The sequence below is a fragment of the Pipra filicauda genome, unplaced genomic scaffold (genome assembly GCF_003945595.2).
Source record: "Pipra filicauda isolate LSUMZ 115617 unplaced genomic scaffold, ASM394559v2 scaffold83_size3615187_pilon, whole genome shotgun sequence".
Taxonomy (NCBI): Eukaryota; Metazoa; Chordata; class Aves; order Passeriformes; family Pipridae; genus Pipra; species Pipra filicauda.
This window is the reverse complement of record NW_024105020.1, coordinates 3,118,664-3,140,421: the sequence shown is the minus strand read 5'-3', so window position 1 is coordinate 3,140,421 and position 21,758 is coordinate 3,118,664. Positions and strand designations below refer to the sequence as shown.

At 39.4% G+C, this 21,758-nt stretch overlaps 1 protein-coding gene across 1 annotated transcript in view; it reads right to left on the bottom strand.

Moving 5' to 3' along the window:
- Positions 1 to 21,758, bottom strand: part of INPP4A (inositol polyphosphate-4-phosphatase type I A) — a 123,626-nt gene that overhangs the window by 100,893 nt on the left and 975 nt on the right. The window contains exon 2 of the mRNA XM_039390530.1: positions 2,583 to 2,641. The gene's annotated coding sequence lies outside the window, so the exon portion shown is untranslated. The remainder of the gene's footprint in view (positions 1 to 2,582; positions 2,642 to 21,758) is intronic.

Here is a 21,758-nt window from a genome sequence, read left to right as displayed (position 1 = left end):
TTCTCTGTCCCTCAGTCTTAGGCAGGGAGGTTGGACTAGATGATCTCCAGAGGTCCCTTCCAACCCTAACAATTCTGTGATTCTGTGATCTCTCAAAGCCTGAGAGCTAACAAACCTAATAAGAAAAAAAAAAAAAGACAAAATAATTTTTTGGGTAAGTAATTAAACTGGTATGTTTTATTTCAGACAGAGATTATACAGTCAAAGATTCAAAGAACATTCAATCTCCTGGAAAATCTTCATCCTGTTGCCTGTGTGAACAAACAAAATATAACCTATTTTTGCACCATATGACCTGTCATGTGGGTGCTAAAGAGTGAGACTTGTACACTTGGGGCTAATTAAAAGCAATGTCCCCACTTATGCACACATGCACCACAATCAAGCACTTACCTTTCGTTACAGGTGAATGCACAAAATCAATCAGCTTTTCTTTTTAGTAATTCTGCTCTATTTTGCCAAGTCTATGTGCTTTGTCACCCTTCAGATGATTAAAACAGTGCTGCCACAAAATCATCCAAAGCTAATTATCTACTTGAAAAATATAGACAAGCGTAATTTTTAAAAGTAAAAGCAGGAATGTTTTTCTCCTGGCATTCTTTTAAGCAATGTAAAATTTGTGCCAAAGAAGTAACTCTCGTATTTACAAGAAATCCTTTAATATATTTCTTGAAGAAATGTCACTTAGAACATGAAGCTACATAGTCTACAAAACTTGAATCTCTTTAGAATAAGTTCAGCAAATACATTAAGAAGACAATATGGAAGTAGAGACCTGCCCATCTTACTGCACATACTCATCTACATGTGGCTCAATGCTGCACTGAGAGACTGAAGATCAAACCAAGGAAAGGCATGTTTGTAAAGAAAATTAAGGCAGAAAAACACCTCAGGATGAAACTTCTGGGACAAGCATTACATGGACAAGATACACCCTCTGTCATTGTGTTGTCCCAAGGCTGATGCAGGGTCAGAAGTTTTAAAGCACCTGTGGACCTACATAGCACGTCAGGAATTATAAACTGTGTGATACTGAATGTTTTCCTCAAATGCCCAATTGCTAACATTGCAAGACTAGGCAAAGTCTCAGATCTGATTTCTAAAACTAAGTAATCATCATTGCAAATCTCTGCTCTTTCATGATTTATAGCAGAGAGAACTTTGAAGACCTGAACCACAGAAGTTCAAGTGCTGGAATGCAAAGGAGGAGGACCTCCCCCTTAGGATTATTTGAAACCTCATCAATGTTTATACCCAGCTTGAATAGTGAGTTTTGACCACTGGCAGCAAGGCAGCTGCACACAATTCCAGTTGCTTGGGCTGGAATACTGCTGAAATATTTAGACCAGGTTCAAGTAGCAGAAAGAAGGATGCATGTTGCCACAAAACACACAAAAAAAGTGAGTTGGTTACCTCCATAAGGACAGTGCTTTTCTCTTAGAAGAACAGCACCAATGTGAGACTTCCCTCTAAAAAGGCAAAGTCATCTTCTGTCCATTGCTACATTGCAGGGTGCTCTCTACTTAATTACACCTGCCCTCTGCCTCTACAACCATATATCCACAAGCCAAGCAGAAAAGCCACTTCCCCTGTCCCTCTAGTAACTCCTTTCAATTTGTTTTTGAAAAACGCTCAAGGACAAAGTGGTTTTCCCTATGGTTATAGATAATTTCTTTAATAGAAGTTATTTAAAACACCGACTCAAGTCAGATAACTCCTTTATTCTGCAAGTAACTTCACCAATGTCAGTAAAATTCACTCTTGTGAATTCATTCACAGGAAAGACATCAGTGCTCGACTTAAAGCTGTTTTCAATACGTAGGATTGGGTGACAAACAGGAATAACTCAGTTTCCCAAGGCGTGAGTTTTGTGCCCCTGAGCACAGGAGGAGCAGAAAGCCAACACACAGTTATCAATCGTGAGTGTGTCAGGTGCCTTGCACAAAGCTGTCCCCTTGAGAAAACGGCTAGGAAGCACTGATCAGTAACTATAAATAACTCTGAATTGCTTCACTTCTGTGTAAGACTGAAATAATCCATTTGGCAATAAATAAAAAAAGGTCAGAAAATCTGTGGAGACACAAGACACATCATAAGGAGACATCAGTAAAGCCTGACACATCTGCAATCCACATTTCTGGGGTTTTTTGATAGGTATAAGCAAAAGTGACAGCAAAACTGGAGAACTGTGGGAGAAAGCAAAGACTATGAATTCTGGAGTCTTTGCATTCTCCCACGGAGAACCTCTACTCAAAAACTTTAAACACAACATCTTAGCAACTGTTTCCTTGTTTAATGTTTAATACAGCAAAACCACTTTAAGTATTCTAGTGATACAAATTAGAAGCATTAAGAAAACAAAAGTATTTAACTTTGTAGAGACCTCAGCTTCCTCTGACTAAATCGGTAGCCTTCAGGTAGTAATCCCCAAGTCCAAAATGAAATCTGTTGGTATTTTAGACCTCATTCTGCCTCTGGCTCACACCTGTTATCCCCATAACCCTTCAGCAGAAAGAACTCATGCTACTAATAGGTCCCATGATTTTTCACCTCTTTGCTACAAGACCTTGTAATGTGCCTACCTGTAGAGGCCCAAGCAAGTTGGTTCAAGCCAGACTGGTGTTGGTTGTTTCAGTAAAACCTGCAGAAAAAAACCCAATCTGAGTCAGTCCTTCACTCCCATCTTACTTCCAACAGCAGGCTCATGTCTCTCAGAGTGGTGCAGACAACTGGGCTGAAGCCCAGGCAAGTGCACTTACAAAACATTTACAAAAACAGTACCACTGATGCAAACAAGCACATCCTGTTTCAGCTCATTTTCAACAGTTACCAAAAAACCTCTTAGCTTTGCTTAAACTACATTTAATTACATTAATAATTTCTCAGTTCCAAAGGTCTGCAAGTAGAAAGAAGACACCAAAGCTAAAGCCAGGCTTTTCTATTCCTCAGAGAAGCAACATGCGGTCACTTCAACTCTCACCTGCAAGAACTAAACCTCTCAGACTTTGCTGATGAACCAGAACATGATGCAATTTGTTTGAAAGAAATTACATTTTTCACCTAAAACTAAAGGGCTACAGGTTCTGGTGGTATTTCTGTTTTCTGTACAATGCTTGTTATCTTTCCTCATGTTAGCTTGTCCTATTTCTAACTTCTCGAGGTTTAGATTACAGGACAGAAGGACACTTTCAGTGTTCCACTAGAAGACTGTTTTTCATTTATAAACATTGTAAGAGAGAAACACACAGATTTTTTTACAACTGGGAATGATATGTTCTCTCTCTGTTGCCTGATTAATTACAAACTATTTCCCTCCTTCTCAGTCTGTTTCACTTTGAAGTTCTATCTTTTCAGGAGCAGTTATTACACAGTAAAATTATTCAGATAAAATGCAAACCCTGCAACAAAATACTGTACTTAAAAAAACATCAAAAACGGGTATGGACAAGTACTACGTTTTTTCATCATTAACAACTGTGGAGGTCTAAATGCACACTACAAGGGTCAGATGTTCACTGTGTATTTTCAACAGATTACGTGGTTTTAGAGACAGAAATGTAAGGCTACAAGCTTAATGCAAGAAATTGGCTGTTTCCTGTACAATAGATGACATCTGCCTTCACTTCAAACTACAGCAAGTGCTAGCATGAGACTTTCAGGTTTAACTGTCTGTAACTACAAGCCCTACAAACCATAGTAGAAAGTCAGTTAATGAACTTCAACAAATGCAACAATTGCTACCAAGACAAAATTACGAGACTGTTTTAAGTAACAGCACTCCTTCCTTCTGCATTACTTACATTTTCTCCTGCTACAAAAATGTCAAGTTTTTTTCATTCTATAATTATACGATTTACCTCCAGTCTCTACAATTTCCACAGAAGTAAAGGTTTGATCAAACACCCACTGATGTCAGAGGAAGAGACAAGTCAGACCATAAAGAGAGGACGATAGCCAAAACGTAAAGGGTCTGTTCTGACCAATTTAGTGTCTGGCTTTCACAGTTTTTAATGACACCAAGAAGAGCCAAGAAGAAAGACTCCCTCAGCTGGAGACTTGGCAGGTATCATAAGCAAAGAAAGGATGGGTTTGTGTAGTCTTCATTCTCTGTTACTTAGCATCATGAACTCCATTCACACACTACAACCTACTTATGCTCCTGCAATAGAACAGAACTTCAAAGGAAAAAAAAGCCCTCAGAAAATATTACATATCTTCATCCTATCTTCTGTTACCTATAAAAGTTTCTATTTTGTTGTCCCTACTTACCTGAATACACACCCTGTACAGCCATAAAGTCAAATTTAGGAGTCTGTGTGTATATGTAACTTATATGCATAAAGAAGTTTGCATATTTGCAAACATTTCTCACCCACAGATGTGTAGACAAACACCTATTTCTGAGCAGAAATCCATCCACCAATGTCTCATTTATCTGATCTCTCTGTGTCCATAGCCAAAAAAATAACAAATGTAGGTTCCAAGAACTTAATCTTAAGAAAATCTGTCATTATTAGGTTGAGTTCAAAAAGGAAAGCAGGCAAGAGGTCAAAATAAAAAAAAAAATGTAACATTTTGATTGGCTTTTTCATTGTTTTTGGAGAGCTCCTGAATAACCCACTGTATAAGAGACAGCTACCAATTTTTTTTCCGTTTCACTGAAATTAAAAGCCAATTTCAAGGGTAGCAACAATTCTGTCCAGGAAATAAATTATCATAATAATTTACCATCACAAGTTGTTTCCTTTTTTATATTTAATTTTCTTTGAGTGATAAGAAAGCACTGATATTAATTTCTCATGCATTAAGAAAATTCTGTCTTAAAGCCTACATTAACATGGCATGGGAAAGAACACATGCTTTTTTCTAAAGGAACATCATGATTGATCACACTGTAACAATCAGCAACTGCCGTACACTTTATTATATCGCTCTGTAAATCCAAACTTCCCTTCTAAACACATCTATGATGATCTATGACTAACAAATCACTTGGTTTAATGTCTAAGTTTTACTTGGCTCCCCACCAAGTCCCAGACCCAACACTGAAATACACCCAGCTCAGTGCTAAGGAAAAAAACTATGAAAAATCCAAACTAGCCAAACTTATACGAAAATAAATGTATTTATGACATATACAGCTATGTACAGTTGAAATACCATGCACAACTCCAAGGGAAAAGGGAAAGGAAAGGGGGAAGGGAAAAAAAAAAAGGAACAAAACCAAAATAAAATATACACGATCAATAGCCCAAGATCTAGCAACTAAAAGAATTAGCAAAAGAATTTCTTACTACTCTCCCTGGGACAACAGAAAGTCGTGCTGGAACGACCGCCGGCAACCTCTGTCTCCCAAGGTCGGCAAGGCCTTACCAGGCCTCACTCCCCAACACAGCAGACTCAACAGCAGGGAACCTGCACCTCCAAAGCCGCCGGAAGGAAAGAGACTGAAGGCCTCTCCTCCTTTCTTCTTATACTCCTGGCTTACGTAAAAATCGTAGGGAATACCAGGTAATATAGGCACTTCCTTGGTTACAAACTGGTCACCTAGGAAGGCCTAGACTAAACTACTACACTTAACAACTTAGGAAACCCACAGTCCACTCATAGCACAAGTTCATACACTTGTGCTGTGTATATTAAGAGCCAGAGCCAAGGGAAATGCCGAAGACTCAGCCCAGTACCACAGAGCTTTTTTTGATGAGGCTGACAAGTCTCCTCTCCCGTTGCACAGGGTCCCAGACTGGGTTCCGTCCACCCGTGGCCACTCTCCCCTGCTATCAGCGATCGTCTTGGACAGAACCAGAGAGTAAATGAAGGCAAAGGCTGAAGATTCTAATACAGATGGTGACTTGTATCAAAACATAAACAAACCCACCCCAAAACCCGAAGAACTACTGATGAAGTTTCTGCTTGTACTGTTTCTTGGGATATTCTAAAAGGAACTCTTGCCAGTCAAAAGCCACATATAGCCTTTTATGTCACCCTCCTATGAGTCGTGTTGCATTTTTTCCCCCATTATGCAAGTAGCCACAAATAGATATGGGAATCCAAAAATACGAAGTCAGTTTTGTGCGATTTGTTTTCTTTACTTAAAAAGGCACGATGGTTGAAAGAAAGAAAAAAAAATCATACAGTGCAATACATTTAATTACATTTAGGATTGTCTGGGGAAAAGGAGAGAGTGATCTGAACAAATTTAGCATCTGAAACAAAATCCAGAGTTCTAGAGAACACCAAAATAAAAACACACAGAAATACTGAACTTTCCCAAAGTCAGAGTACAGCATGAGTGTTTATGTAGAAACCACCACTGCACACAACAGACATTATCATCATGTCTAATTAATAGATATCACAATTTTACCCTTCTTTTTAATCTACAGTCACTCAGAAGTAAAAGGAATTTGACTAGCTTATAGATGCTGTTGCCCTGTGCTTGGTCTGAAATGATTTGCTTTTTCTTCATCAAGAAAACACCCTGAAGTCAAATTTATCTCAACAAAACGTATTTTTATAGAGACTCCAGAAACTTAATGTTTTTCTTTAATATTTTAATTTTCTCTAACTATAAAGAAAATCTGAAACTGCTACCAGAAAAACGAGGATTCAGGAAATTTCTAAAAACGTCTGTGAAAATGGTAACTTAAATAATGAAAAGAAATCTCTTCACCCAAATATTTTCTTCACAAAATACAAATAAGCATCCCGCCATATCAACTGTTCATTTGTTTGCCTTATAATTATAAATTTGAGTAGTGAAAATAAAAAATACAAAGCTTTCTACACCTACTTTGTGAAGAAAGCTCCAGAAGGATTTCCATCTTGAGATCTCCAAGTATTTCTCATGGCTAGGCTTTGCGAACGAAGATTTGGGAAGGCTCTATCCACATTTGTTACAGGCACGCTGGAAAGTATTTCTACTGTCCAAGATATTATACTTCGACTTAACAATTAGTGATTTTAGCATTTACTAAATAGATGATTTTTATCAAAGTAAAACAGGCAAAATGCTATTGAACTTTCATTTATTGTATGAATGTTAGAAAATAGAATTGATAAAACCCATATCACCAGGTAAATTTCAAGCTTTGCTGTCATTTTAGCTGAGAAAACATTTTTATCCAAAATCTAAAGCATACAATTGCTAAAGAATTTGGAAAGTGTATAATAATACAGGTATCACCGAAACTTTGATTCAATGAAATACTGACACTTCATTGTTATTGAACTTGAAGCTTTTGAATAAAAACGTAAATTTCTGTTTCTAACAAGTCAGTTATCAGAAGAGTGAAGCATTAAACAAATATCCTAGAAAATATATGTCTGCATTCATAAAAATTATCACTATTAAAGTTTCCAAACAAAACACAATGTGAAAAATAAGTGATGCATCATTGCCATTAGAAGCAAAATTATTATATTATTATTCTATTCTTTCTCTTACAACTTGAGCACATGTCCAAAAAGAAAATCTTGAGAATTTTTTTCATGCCAGTGTTTTCAAGTAGGATTAAATACTGTACATTTCATTTTCCTGTTTCTTTTTTAGTGAGCAGAAATGACTGCTTTAAAAGCAGAAGCATTCAGTCCAAGTAGAAGACACGTGCTTCATGTTCTTCAAACAGAGGTCTTATTCTGAATAAATAAAAAAGTTTAATAACTTTGCTCAGTTAATCCTGTACAGTTATGAAATATTTCTGGACAGGAGCTTTGAAAATGATCTTTCTAATGTTTGTATGAAACCAAGGTGATATAAACAAATAGGTCTTTTTTCTCTGTAGGTGTCTTTTTCATTAAAAACAGGCCTTCCAGTTCAAGACCTGCACTGTGAAGGAAAATATGCTGCTATTGCTCAAGGCTTACATGCTATTTGTTTTAAGACTTAATTCCTCTGAGCTGTCAAAACAAAATTTCTTAGCAGCTCAAATCCTCAATCAAAAAAAACCAACACCTTGGGGCTCACGAGGGGAGACATGGATTGAATCAGAGCTGGCACAAAAGCCTTTTGCAATGGTCAAGTTTTCTTACACAGGTAATAGCCAGTATAGAAACAACATCCCCCAGATACTCATTATGGAGATAACACTGCAGGTCTGAAAGTCCTTGCAGATGAGCATTTTTATTTTGCTTTAGTATCAAAAAGTTCTGCTGTGCCCTGTGGCTATGGCCCAACACTGTCCTGGTTACCTGCTCATGCTGTGAGGGGCAAAGAGGGGCTCTCACTCAGAGTAGGCAGTATCCTGCAGTGCCTCAATGCACAAAGAGCCCTTACCCTTCCCCTCCTATTCTCAGCAAAGGAAGGACAGGGAAGATGAAGGTGCCCAGTACTGATTCCTATGCCTAAAATGTATGTGCCCATGCAATCGATGGCACCCTGCCATGTAGGTTGTCTCGTTCAGCTGGTGCCAGTGGGACCATAGAGTTGTGCAATTACCACCTCACCAGGATGTTGGGATAAGTCACATTTCTACTCTTGGCTCCAGTCCCACAACTCAAACGGCTGATGCAACAACAGGAAAAACAGCACCCATACCAAGTTATAAATTGTTTTCCTCAGAGAGCACGGCATTTCGGATCCCAGCTACTAAGCACTATGTTGAGCAAATTACACAAGAAGTTTCTTCTCCTACATGTCCAAGAACCTAAAAATGACTCTACCTAAGCTACACCATAGCAGTTCCCCTTTTGCCCTGTTCTGGCCCGTTTGTGTTTGTAAAAACTATCTTTTACAATCAGATCTAGATAACCACTGCTAATGACTCACTGAAGCACATTAGTAATTTGGGATTTATGCCATCTTTTTTTTCAGTCAAGACTGATTAAAGAGATTTGGCAATATTGCAAACATAATTCAGCATCTCCGGCACTGTTTAGAAAACTGTGACCACAGCTTTGCATGTATTGAGACAGGTGGTCATCTGCAGAATTTCATGCTGATGCATCCAAAGAACATCTATTCAGCCAGCCGTTTGAACTGTGGGTGAAAAAGCTGGGTGGGAAAAGACGATAAGATCCAAGAGAGTATGATTAAGCAAATACCCTGTTCTACAGAGGAAAAAACTCCAGCATTAAAAATAGACATTATACAATGCCATCTCAAGTGTTGCATACACAGTTTATAAAACCAAAGCATTTTTACATTAACAACAAATTAAAAACAAGACTTCTATAAAAATATAGACAACCGATTTTGATACAGCACACCTTAAAACAATAATTCCTTAAATGTGTTATCAATTTGCAACAATATTTTTTCCCCCACACCTCCTCTTTCCTTTCAACTTTGTCTGAAATCAGTGCTCCAATGACAGGAGCAAACCCACATTGCTTCAAGCATTCTTCTGGAACCAAGAAATGGAAGCAGGGTACAAAGTTAATTAAGAGCACGATATTAAAAGCTGTGGTATCAGCAAAGCGAAGGTGCAGACGGCAGCAGATTTTCTGTGACTATCTGCAAGAGAACTTGTCTCCACTTCCATCTGAGAGTCAACACCTAGTCCTCTGAATATGGAAATACAGTATAAAGCCTGGAGGTCAAACTACTGTCAGCAAGAGACTTCAGATTCAAGCAGATGGAAGACAGAAACTCCAGCTCCAACAGGTAGGGACCACTGCTGCTATGTGGGGCTATGCCTTCGTTTGGAGATTTTCATACAGTTGTAAGCAAATCCTCTCCAAAGGAAAAATAGGCCAGTCAGCCTGACAGTGCAAACTAACGACACTGTCATATTTCCAAAGCCTTCCAATGTATTGCATGTCCCTCTCATCATCCACCACCATTTTCCAGTAAAAATCATCTTCATGGGGACATTGCGCTGGACCTCCCGCTCCAGCTTCATGCCCCTCCTGTTCTCCAGAAAGGAGACTGCTCCCCTCCTACTCATCTACCAACTTTACTCATTGCGTGTGTCATTTCAAGGATTTCCACACTGGTCATTACTGCCAGGAACACCTCTCTTGAGCCTAAACTTTGCTGTCATTTCCACCCCTGCTGGTACCAAATACTGAGTGCTGTAGATAATTGCAGTGTCATACACACTCATCAGTACCAAAATATCACTTTCAAATGTGAATGTGAAAGAAGAGGAGGCCTCTGGGAAATGGCTTTTTTGAGCATTTGAAGCAAACTGAGCCAGAATATCAGATCTGAACAGCATATGGCAGAGTTTTTTTGTGCAAAAATGAGAGGGAAAAGAGCAGGACATGTGCCTGAAAGGCAACATGGAAAATGGCTTTAGCTGGGCTGCCAGAAAAAGAGAAGGGTTATCAACCCTGCTGGTATTTTGGTAAATATAAGCACATGCTACATACACATACAGGGACAGTCGCCTTTTTCCCAGAAATCGTCACTAAATGAACGCCCAAAATGATGTAAAAAACAGCAACAAAACCATCCAACCATAAATAGGCAAGATGTAGCTTTATTTTCCTTTTCAACCTTCAGCTACCTTCCCAAGACCTTACTCAAAGTGCCTGCTGTCAGCCCCATGCAACAAGTCATTTAGGAGAAAACCAGGTCTACGCCCAGATTATTTCCAACCACATGTACCACAACAGGAAAACACAAATATACCCTGTACCATTATATCATCTCACTCCAGTCTGCAAACAGTAATCTGAGACAAAGGCAAGACTCTGTTACAAAGTATCTCCACTAAATAAAGCAAACAAACAAAAAAAATCTTTTCTCTACAGTTACCCACCAGCACAATGCATTTAAACACTATTAACTGAACCCTTCCTCTACACACACCCATTCGACTTGTAAAAGGGTGCAAGAGGTGTTCAAAAGCAAATAGGGAGGCAGGTGACGGAATGGGGAGGGAGGCTGACTTCCATTTGACAGTTGGGGAAGGTTTATAATTTGGGAAGGTCAGGACGCAGCTCCCCAGAGAGGATGCTCCTCTGACTAGAACCACCTCTCATGCTACCTAGCTTGAAGGAGGATAGAGTTGTTTCTGACTCATGAGATGTTACTTAATTTTGGTTCAGTAGGAAGCAAAAAAACCCTTTACATCTCGTATGCCGTGGTACTCAGAACTACCTGACAAAGGACAAGACAACATTTCAGTAATGCATCAAAGTTCCAGCTTCAACACACAACAGCCACAAGAGTCTCACCTTGAAAAATATCCTGAGCATCCTGTCAGAAGTAAAAAGCTGTTTATTTGGACCAAGTGAGAAGAAATTGATATGTATCTTGCAGATGATGGAAACAGGAAAAATGAGATCGCAAATGCAGATTTACCAACAACATGATAACGAGCCTTTTCCTCGGTGACAATGGTTTCTTCAAGACTTAAGTCAACTGAACAACCGTGGTTTTATTTTTAAGTCATCTTTCTTCCTCTCTGGAAATTAATTACATTTGCATGTTAATTACATTGGCTATTACCCTATCCACAGGGTAACCATTAAACAAGTTTTTATATTGGTAATCATTGTCAAACCTCATGCTTCACTTCTAGGTTTTCTTTCTTCCTTTTATGTTTCAAGAGGCTGATTCTGAAAGTAGAGCAAATTCTTACCACTTAAAAATGCTACACAGCCTCTTTACTGGACCTTCTAATTCACACAGTGCCTTGAAGGTACTCCTTTCAAGCATTAGTTCAGTATTTTGAAAATTCATTGTGCAGGGGGTTGCTTCTCCTTTCATTTTCTTTCTGAGAAATGCAAATGTCCCAACTTCTAAACTTTTGGGTGCTTTCACTTTCTGACTGCTAATTCTGTTAATTTAGTAGTACCAAAGTTCCCTCCAAGTTCATAGTTCCCCTTCCCTTTTTTTTTTTTTTTCCTTTTTGGAGGGTTGTTTTGGTGCTTTTTTTGCTTTTTCAAGTCTTGCTACTTACAGTTCTCAAAGTTAATGCTGTCATGAGTGTATTCCATTATCTCCTTCCCACCAACTACAACATAAAAATGACAAATAAATTATATTTTCCCTACCTTATCCATAAACTATTGTCAAGGTCTTTTAAAGGCTTTTTGTCTAGAACTCATACATGTGGCTTTTTGTAATCCTGTCAAACTTTCACAGGCAGCCCACGCCTCTCAACTTGTGCTCTGCAAGTGCCCTTTCTGGTCAGGTGTATCTCTTGCCACCTTTATGGCTTCACTGTTTCAAATGGTCTAAATTCTACTTCAATCCTAATCTGCAAGCGTAACTGCAGCGATGAGGAAAAAGGGGTCAGCAAAAAAAAAAATCCTCCTTTCCTTCTATTTATGGAACTAACACTTACATTTTCTTTTTTATTACCCAAGCTCTTGCAATATTTTAGGTAAACTGAAGCTCTCCTCCTTCCAGAGACAAATAACATTACCCTCCCTTAGAAGCATGAGTCTTCGTGGACTCTCCAACCTAGATGCTAAACAATAAACAAAAAAAAAAGAGCAAAAGAATACAGATGGATTTTTACCACTTCTTGCCTCCTCCAATCCTTAGATCTCACAATTTAAATCAGACCAACTGTTCACAAGCTCTATCTTATAAATCTCAGCAGCAGGTCTCAGATGGAAATTACCAGGGTAGACTGTGCTTCACAGCCTCAGAATGCTTCTGGGAGGGCACTCACCTTGCCAGAAAGGGTCATAATATGGGAACAGACCGAAAATAAATTCTTCCCATGAAACACTCATCTCAAAACCTTTATTTCAGAAACTGTATAGCTCCTGATATTGGTCTGCAGCAGAAATACCACAAAATGGACTTGTTTGCATTTCACTAAGTCTTCACTTGCTAAAAGTTCCAGGTGGATGCAATACATACAGATACTGATGTCAGCATCAAACCGTCATCCTGTGCATAATTTTGCACCATGAATCCCTAAGACAATGAACAATATACAATTAAACAAATCCAGACATATTTAGAAGCCCATATAAAAGTGGATTTTGCCTACCCTCATAACCACTGTGAACAGCCTCAGAGAAACCTAGAAACACAGAGATTTTGTAGAACTTCCAACAATTATTCCCTCAGGATTCACTGGTGCTTCTGATTATTTTATCTGTCTTGCAATACTCAGTCTTTTCCCAAAAGTCTCTGGTCCTTGAAGCAGGTATTACACATAGGAAAGACAAAACCTTTCACCTTATCAGTATCAGAATAAAGCTTGTAAATGCATCTGACAAGCCAACTTGTAAAGAGGGCAGCACCATTCACAGGCAAAAAAAAATTTAAGATACAAGGCTTTTCAGAAAGAGCAGAATATTAGGTGACCACACAACATGCTATTTTACTCAATATTATTGAGTGGGGACCATCTAGATTGGGAGTTACCTAAAAGCTCCCAAAGCTGGAGACAAATATGAAGTCTATGGCTAGGATTATTTCAACAACCCTCACAATTCCAAAGGCTTCCTGCAACTTCCAAATGCCCAAGGTTGAGAATACTATTGCCACATACATTCCCTGATACCATTTTTAATTGCTGCATGTAAAAGTTAGGCCTCATGATTATTTTACTTGACACATGACCACTATGGCCTCTCCCAAAATAACCTTTTACTGGATTCTCACAACTAGTTTCAAAGAACTGTTTTCCTTCCCTTCCTATCAACCTCACCCGTGAAGCTCACCAGGTGTCTGTCCCAAATGCAAAAGAGTAAGAAGTAGGAAATGGAAGGGGTAAAAAGGTGCACTTAGAGCAAAACAAATTTCCACCCTCGGACTGAAAGCTCTCGGGAGCACCCTTGCAGAAGAACTACTATAACACTGCGTAGAGACATTCCAGCCCCTACCTGTCAGACATAGCGTGGAAGGAGGGAAACAGAACAAGGAGGTAACGTAACAAAATCATAGAAATAAAGAATTTCTATTCCTATTCCTGGTCTACGTGAGACATGACATTTACGTAAGAAAACACCAGAAGTTTTCACTGCTCTTCCTGAGAGGGGAAATGTCACTAGAAAAGCACTGATCCTCACAATTTGTTCCCCACTTATTGTTTGCCCACATACCTGCTTTCTAGAAGGACTAAAAAGCAGTGTTTTTAGAGCAGCTCTCAAAGTCTGTCTGGGCTTAGCAGCTAGTCTAATTGCTGAGTTGCTTCTACACAGCAGAGCAGAACCCTACATACACTCTACCAGCATCTCTTCTCCCAGGGCAGTATTATCCTGTTGAGAAGTAACAGGTATTACGCACTCACTGAAAAGCAGCACAACACATGTACCAAGAGGCACCAGTGGCCCTGTGATGACTTCTAATGGCTTTATTTGCATCTCACCAGTCCAGTTTTAGCAGTATGCTCATTTTACTTACGAGATTTTAATACAATTGTTCACATCCAAGCCTGCAGGGGGTCCTGAAGATCCCAGTATCTGAGAGCACCTGGACACCTACTGATCTGCTGTAACTGGGCCACCTATGTTATTATACAAGAGAACTGCAAAATATTTTATGCAGACATGTTCATTCAATATCCTAATGAGATTTAGTTTGAAATGTTCTCAAAATTGAATAGTGTGTACATATCCAAAACTCTCATTGCAAATTCACACACTATAGGAGCTTTCTCACAGATTTCTTGACCAACTCCATTTTGCCATGCTCTCTTTTTATACAGTATGTAACCTTCTGGTCATAAAAGATTGCTTGCTTCCAGCTTGAAAGCCTCTTGGGAACACAGAACTGTAACCTGCAATTAATATATTAAGTACAGAACATTTCAGAAACCATGATGTGGAAATCACATAAAAAGATAGAAAGCTACATGAGAACCTGATGCGGAATTAACAAGGCTCGTTCCATAGCCATCTGCAGCTCAAGTGAAGCAGTAAACCCACAGCTCATGCTGGATGACTGTGTCTCCAGCACTGCTACCATAGCCACTAGTATTTCTACTAGAAATATAGTTCTTACTGATATTTCTTGGAGAGGGTAATTTCACTAAAATATAGACTGGGTCAAACTAACAGGAAAAGAGAACACTTATTCTTGGGTAATCTTGCCAAAAAGAAACACACTGTAGAAAAGATTCAATCAAAGCATATGCAGTTTTCTCGAGTCTTATAAACTTTGTAAGATGAAGTCTGTCTATTACTTGAATAAAAAAACCCTAATTAATGCTGACAACTTAGATGGCAGCACCCATATATTCTGGGTTATTGCTCGACAAATGCTTCTCTTGTCTGAGAAAAGGTACATTGCCTGGGAAGAGAGTTTTGCTATACATCAAAGTAAAGACACACTTCAACTTCCACTATTCTTATCAAAAGGGGAAGAAAAGGAAAGTCTCTGTTTACATTGAAAGCAGTTCCTTGTTACACAAGGTTTCCCCTATTTTCTAATGGCCGAGTCATTTAAATGCTACCACTAAATAATGGTCCCACATTATTTAAACCTCATATGCTACTGCATGTCAAACATTACGCTGCCGTGTCACTGAACAGTAGATGAGATACACAGGCTCACATGAAGGGAATGAACAGTTTGTGAAGCACTTTCTAATCCTTCAGCAAGAGAGGAGCAATCAGAAGGTGGGACCAGTAGCATCTCTACCTGTAACTATGCCTGCTCAACACCATGTCTTAAAAGACTACTGTTTTCATCTGCTTACATTTCCCCAAATTGTGTGCCCAGCAATTTTTCATGCTGAGTGTTTGCCTCAGACTGATTTTTAAAGAATAATCATCAGCTAAAACAGTTCAGCTACTACCAAAACTAAGGTCTAAAGAAAAAACATTTTGCATAAATTCAAAAAACAAATCCCAACTGTCAGTCCTTCCTGTCTATTACAATCCTTTAAAAAGTCACCATAAACACAGATCTAGTAGAGGTTCACTCACGACTAAAATCTCCAAAGATGACAAAAGAATAAGTACTCTTGATTGCCACAACTAACTGCACGTGCACTGCCCTACAGGCACCCCAAGGGGTTCAGAAGACAGTTCCCTATAATAATCATTCATCAGTTTGACTGAACATTGAACTGGGCCAACAGAGCCTGTATCTCTACAACAAGCCTTCAGGAATCAGAAAGGAATACCGAACTTAAAAAGATGGGGGAAAACAGCCAAACCAAAAGAACAGAAGTAATAGATTTGAACTTTGCCAATACTGGCAAAGTTGTCAGAAGACCAGGACTGAGGTCTGGGGGTAGAGATAAGGTCAGAAATAACTTGACTAGTTGGAATCATTGCAGTAAAGAGCTGGGGAACTGCCAAGTAAGGGCAGACCAAAGAGATAGGACAAGTAGCAGAAAGAGGAAAACCAAGGGGATCAGCCTAAACTGATGCAAGGAGGCTGGGAACCAGCTTTGGGAATGGGAGAGAAACTGGACACAGACTTCAAGGGAGAACCAGCTGGCTTCTGCAGAAAGAATAAAGTACCAACTAGCTTGGGTGTCTGACTCAAGATACCCATGATTGAACTTTGGAAGTATACAGTCTTTTACATAATATATGCAGAAATAGCTGGGAGGATTTACCAGTTCTGTAAAACTGAAACCAGATCTTAAATTAGGCACCCAAAAACTGAGAAATATTGTACTGACCAACAGCCTTGCACCACACAAAAACTCTAGGGAGTGGTAGGGTAGTGTCCCTGGCCTGTGGAAGGATGCAGTTCTCAATTAAAAAAACACTGTGTCCTCTTCTTCCTTTAATCCCTTGTTTTGATCACTCTACAACTTCCAATTTCTGCAACAAATAAAGCTGTTACACTCACTGATGTTCTTTACTGACCAGTTCATCCCCAGATTAGGTCCCTCCTGTGCATTAAATACAACAGAGAAAAGTAGATCATCTAACTAAAGATTTAGCATAATTGAAATCCATGAGGTCAAACTGTGGTTACATGGATGGCTCTTTTAACACAGCTATTCTGACCGCAGTGTAGGTCATTCGTTGTTCAAAATGCTGTACTCACGCCTATAACTGTCTTGTTTGTATGGAGCAGCACTGCTTTCCCTTCAGCATGGAACCAGTAGGGCCAAACACTTCCCTCAATCCCAGAAACGATGATGAACAACCCACCCACTCTTTGGGAGCAAAAGTTACGATCACTAGAAAACCTCAAGGGCCATCTTCATCCATGTTTCTAGAAGTATGGGACTGAACCACAGAGCCACAGGGAGATATGTTTCACAGGACAAAACCTTCCAGCTTCCAGCTGTGACACCAACTTTTAAACACGGATGTATATACATGATTTTTCTACTGATATTATTATCTACTGGTCTCATACTAATTATTGCTATATCTGTGTGATACTGTACAATTTTGAACTTTAAAAAGCGACCTATCAAATCTGTGATATAATTCTCTTGTGCAGATAATGTCCATACTCACAAAGCACCCAAGAAATGCTCTACAGAATTCTGGACCTGGACAGGAAGACTTATCCCAGATTTTAGTTTTTATATGTAGCGTCTTCCACAAGACAATACCAGAACACCTTTTTTAAAAACAAATGCTGTAACGTTCAATAAATTTTGATATTTTCTTAACTGTTATCAGAATTAACAATGCACTAATATTTACTGCTTTATGGTAAAAATATAACAGAAAAATGGCCCAAAGAGCTTGGCTAGTAGCTCTGGTGACTGAAGATATCACCAGTCTGCTGTTCAAGTTTACAGCCTCTCAAGCAAAGTCAATGGACCAGATCAAGTGAACGCTCTTCAGAAATGTCAAACCAACAGTTTAAATTAAGCTGCTGAACTTCCCACTAAAGTTGTTGAAGCGTAGGGACACATTTTGTTCCACCTGCCATGCTGTGGGAGGCAGTAATTTCCAGCCTAATGAATGTAAAAAGTAGCTACAGTATCAAAAGAATTACTGGTGGCAAGACAAAATGCAGCTGAGTAAGGGGAAAAATTAAAAATAAAAAATAAACACCTTTAGAGGGTCTATCAATACCCACTTTATTCTGAGCAACACTGAAAAAAACCCCACAAGTTGTTTTTTGAAAGAGCACTACGAAAAATTAAAGGCTTAGAAAACTACAAAAAACTATACCCTTAACACTGGTCATCACAGAGAAAATGTAGAAAAAGAGCTGGAAAAATGCCAGGGAAGATTCCAAGCAGGCAAGTATTTTCAAGATGCCTTATAAAAAGCTATTTAATTCTGAAGTTTTATTATAACTCGTAAAGACTGGACAATTCTTGAAAAATTCTTCTGAAGTCGGAATCCAAGCTTCAGACTGGCAAGAGTTAAGACCTGAAGCAGACACAAACCAGAATTATAGAAAGGTCCAGTGTTTACCCTTAGCAGTAAACCCTACACTGCATCTTTCCCAACACAACAGATTTAATAACAGAAAGTCAGTGGAAGAACAAACTCTCAGCAAATCTCGTATCTTCTGTGCCTCCACTGCTGGCCATAATTTCCACCTTAGAGATTTGTTCTACTCATGGCACAGAGAAATTCCAGGCATCAAATTCTTTCTAATCACATTTCATTTTGCTGGAAGGAAGTTACAGAAAACTCAGTGATACAACAGGGTAAAGCAGTTTTTCAAGCACAGAATTAATCTAGACAGCTTAGCCTTGTATAAAAGGAGGGAACTGAGCATGTGCAGAGGCATTTGCCGGCACTGATTTTAGTTGCAAAATTCTGTACAGTTTGCGACACTGCAGTAAGGGTACCTGAGCTATAAACAGCCCTAAGGAATTGAGGTGTGCTATTTCCAAAGATTTGCAACATCAATACATATACCCTTCCTATAATTAGTCATATGGTAGAAAGAATGATTATTCTTCTAAAAGTTTAGATGGAGAGTAAAACATATTATTTTCTTAAGCAAGACTGAAATAACCGTGCTTGTGAGAGCAGATGACCTCAACTACTTTAAGCATCTAGCAACTGGAGTTAGCAGCACACCTCTGTCTGCAGTTCTCATCCAGAGTGGCACAGCCTCACTCGCTTCCCACAGGCTCAGGTTCAGAATACATCTGGCCAGGGAAGCCCAGCTCCAAAGCCTAGCCCCTGCTTTTGCATCCTCCCTAAGCACACCCCAGCTGGAGCCACAGGTTTGGAATGCCTCCAGGTTTTTTTCAGCAACTACAACTCCGAAGTGCTCCACTGGTAAATGCTATGAAACATTGATGATAAGTACACTAGATGCTTTTTTCTATCACTATCTCTCCTGTTTCCCATACTGTCTTATTCTATTCTTTTCCCTTCACTTCCCCCCTCTATATTCACGCTCCTCCCATGCTACTCCCTTTCACCTCGCTCAGTTATCTCCCTCACAAAATCCATTCTGTATGCAACAAACTGGAAGAACACAGCTGTATTTAGAGAGCATCACATCTCACACAACAGGCTTCTCTGTCAGCATGCCACAGCAGTAGATGCACAAACAAGATGCAGGCATTCGTGAGATATACAAGAATATCAAAGGGCTTATACTTTCATGAGCGGGCCTGGTCTACACATAGCAGCTGAGGAATGTCAATGTCTTTTTGAACATATTCCGCTGGTTTCATACAAGGTTTTGGCAATATCTCGGTGCTGCATGTAATAAGTACTTTTAGTGAATACAGACGCACATTCACAAACCTCTGTTGCAGACAAATCCTTCGTCGTGTACTACAAACTGCACAGAAAGTCTCCTGCACCTAAGATCAAGATCTCAACTTGCCTGGAGATTAGGGGGAAAACTACATTACCCTCTTATATTTCATCAAGATAGTTTTAGCTAAGTTAGGACATACCCCAGTACTTGAATTTCCAAATTTACTGTTTATAGCATATTTGGTAATAATATCATAAATTCAAGAATTTCACATTCAGTGGAAGTATAATCGTCCAGAAATAGCCTTCTTGCTGAGTGAATACACTTCATTGCAGCTTTCAAATGCTGTTTTCGAGAAGTGCTAACGTATCTCTGCAGTATTGGCACCTGCCTTTCCCCTGCGAGAGCCAGGAAAGTGGTTGGAGCAATGGGCTGACAAGAACAGAAACACAATGTCTACCTGTGTCGGCTGACGCAACATCATTTACCCCAGTTTCCAAAACAGGGAAAATACAGCAGTAACTGCCAGGGAAGCCTGGGGAGGGTTGCCTTCCATTATCTCCTGTACGCCTCCCTTACCACGTACCACACAAACCACAAAGGCCAGCTATGACCCCACCACTCCCCCATGCAGACACACATCCCTTGTCTCAGTCACATCCTTAATTTACAAATGTCCCTGTCATTTTCCTTACTCCACTTGGTCAGCTCTTTATTCTCAATCTGCTCTGCCTCAGTTGTTTGGTTTTGCCTCATGCTGCCAGTCTGTGGCAATGCTTCCCTTACAGTAAGCAAAGCACTACAGAGAACAGAATGTGGGAAGCAAAGGAATGAGGGCAGCGGGAAGTGGCTGTGAAGCAGGAAAGGGAAATTCCTCCTTCTATCTGAGAGCCAGAAGAATCAACTTCATCAGTAGTAAAGAGCTTATCATATTAGGCAAAGCAGCAATAGGTGTGATTTAAACACATTTGAGGCTATGCCTATCTGTGCAACAGATGTGGATGAAGTAGATACACCCTAAGGCTTTCTTCTTCTAAGGTCAACAACATTTTCCAATAACGTTTCTGCAAAGGATGTCTGTTTGAGATTTAGGTAGATAATCCAACAATGGAGAGGAAATTCAGTTTGTCAGAAAAGAAACAGGAAGGGAAGTGACAAGCAGAAGCAAAGAGCCTGTAAGACAACACTCTGGGCTATGCTGCCTGCCTTATTTGATCTCCTGTCTCTCTTCGGGCAACAGGTAGAGGTTTCGTCTCTAAGCAAGGCAATTGCTCTCCACAGCCAGGCAAGAAATGGGTAAGTTTTTCCAATGAAGTCATCTACAAAGGGTGCCCAAGAGGTACTTTTATATTCTAATGGTGCATCTTATGCACCAGCAATTATGAAATTAAAATTTGCCATGGCAGAGCACACGCCAGGAGCCTGAATTAAATCTCAAGAAGTAAACAAGAACCAAAAGGGGATCCTTGACCTTCTCATTTTCCTTCCTAATTCTAGTACAATAATACAAAGACTGAGGAACCAGAACATATGGGAAACAGAGCAGCCATTTCTTCTAGCAGTCATTATGCTTCACAGGGAGAACTTCCATTTAATACAGCATCTGCGCAACCAGACTGGACTTGAATAGGTCTAAAAGATGGCTGACGATAATCAACCTCCAATATATATGAGATCTCAAGACTGAAAACTCTACTACCTGAGAAGGGGTACAGCCTTCTGTCTCAGCAGACAGCGAGACAGATGTAAATAAGTTTCTGCAGAGATGTGATCACTGTCTTCAATAACGGAGCCAAACACTCTCTGAAGAACACATGGCTCTTTTGCCACACTTTGGCAGGATTCTTTGTTTCTCCATGGGTCCCTGCAAGCTACCACCCACTATAGATTATGTTAAAATTAGCTCATTAAAAATAAATTAAGTCATGGGCAAATTTGTCATGTATCTAGAAAAATGCACATAGCCTAGATACAGATAATTGAAAACAGCCCTGAAATAATGATTTGCTAACAACTTGGTACTGCAGCAGGGAGCATTGAGTGAAAGAGGTCACATCCACCTCGAAGTCTGGAAAGTGCCAGACCTTCTAAATTTAAGAACACTGAATGTGAACTTTTTGCCCAAAATATGTATGCTCTCCTCACCATTTGCTCCCACCTAACATTTGCATGGAGAGTCAGAGACTTGTGAAAAAATTGGCAAGATTCTGCATTCTCTGACTTCCTAGAAGCAAGGTAGCCTACCGAATTACTTTTCAGCAGCAGGAAAAGGAAACTTAGGAAGTTTTTTAATTAA